This window comes from Egretta garzetta, unplaced genomic scaffold (assembly GCF_000687185.1).
Source record: "Egretta garzetta isolate BGI_Z169 unplaced genomic scaffold, ASM68718v1 scaffold226, whole genome shotgun sequence".
NCBI lineage: Eukaryota > Metazoa > Chordata > Aves > Pelecaniformes > Ardeidae > Egretta > Egretta garzetta.
In genome coordinates this window covers 190,735-191,878 of record NW_009260021.1, presented here as the reverse complement: position 1 = coordinate 191,878, position 1,144 = coordinate 190,735, and the positions used below count along the sequence as shown (strand labels likewise).

General features: G+C 58.5%; 1 long non-coding RNA gene across 1 annotated transcript in view; it reads right to left on the bottom strand.

Moving 5' to 3' along the window:
* The window catches only part of LOC118452498, a 9,830-nt gene extending 8,879 nt beyond the window's left edge, over positions 1–951 (bottom strand). The window contains exon 1 of the long non-coding RNA XR_004842266.1: positions 658–951. This is a non-coding gene — a long non-coding RNA (uncharacterized LOC118452498). The remainder of the gene's footprint in view (positions 1–657) is intronic.
* Between the last annotated feature and the right edge of the window lie 193 nt (positions 952–1,144).

The following is a 1,144-nucleotide window of genomic DNA, read 5'->3' as shown; positions in this document are numbered from 1 at the left end:
CCAGCCCGAGGTGACATCACTGGCACGTGCGCGTGGTGGGAGGCCATCGCGGTGCCAAGGCAGGGATGAGCCGGGTGCGGGGCTCGGGTGCGCCGGGAGAAATCCCACCCCGCGCCTGGGGAAGGCGCGTGCAGAACACCCCTCCCGGCGAGCCCCACTGCCCGCTTCGACGCAGGCGTCAAAGCCAGGCTTTGGTGGGGGACATCTGAAGAATCAAGGCCACTTAGTGAACAATCCAGACGGAAGGCAGCGGTTATGTTTGTGAGCAGCAGGCCTCAAGGACACTGTGGGAGCCGCCTGCGGTCAAATAACGATGAGAACGACCTTGAGAAGAAGAAGAAAAGTTGGTGTACGTGACTGAGATCGGAAAGCAAAGCAGGACGCAGGTGGAGAGCACCGTGCGCGTGGACAAGAGACTTTAACAAATCGTATCGTAGCCAAGAGCGCCTGTACAGATAGAGTTAACCAATTAGTTCGGAGCTTGTGCATGGTAGGGAAATCGAAGAGCTATATGAACCGGGATGTATCACCAACACGTTGGCATTTGCTTGATCACACCGATCGTGTGCAGCGTCCGGGACTTCCACGTCAACACTTTGGGTCTGGGCGCGCGTCACCGGCTCCACGCCCGCAGACGCTCACCCCACCGGTTCTTACGAGAGCGTGGTTTTTTTCGCAGAAACCCCTCGGTGGGCAGCCAAGCCCTGGGGAAAAGGCGACCTCCGAGCAGAAACGGCACCTTCCCTCGCGCGGGAAGAGCCAGCGCCGCCCTGCGCCCCGGGGCCCCCCGGGAAGCCGCCTGCGGTGCCCTAGGGGTGAGAGAAGGGGTTAAGGGAATCTTGGTAGGTAAGATGCTGCGTAAAAATTGCCTAGATTGCTGAGTAGCCCAGAGAATCAAATTGATAGGTAGCGCCCAAATGTTTTGCTAACTCTTGTCGAACTGAGGCAGGAAGATTTGCGGCTCCTTACGAAGGACAGCTCTTGGTAAGAACCAGGAATTTGCCTTAAGAACCGGCTTAAACCCCCCCTGCAGTTTGGGCAAGAGCCAAGGAGCAACTGAGTCTGCCCAAGAACAAGGGGTTACTGGCGGTGAGGAAGAGGAGCCACCAGCCTTCATCCCCACGACCCCCCCCGACGACCACCA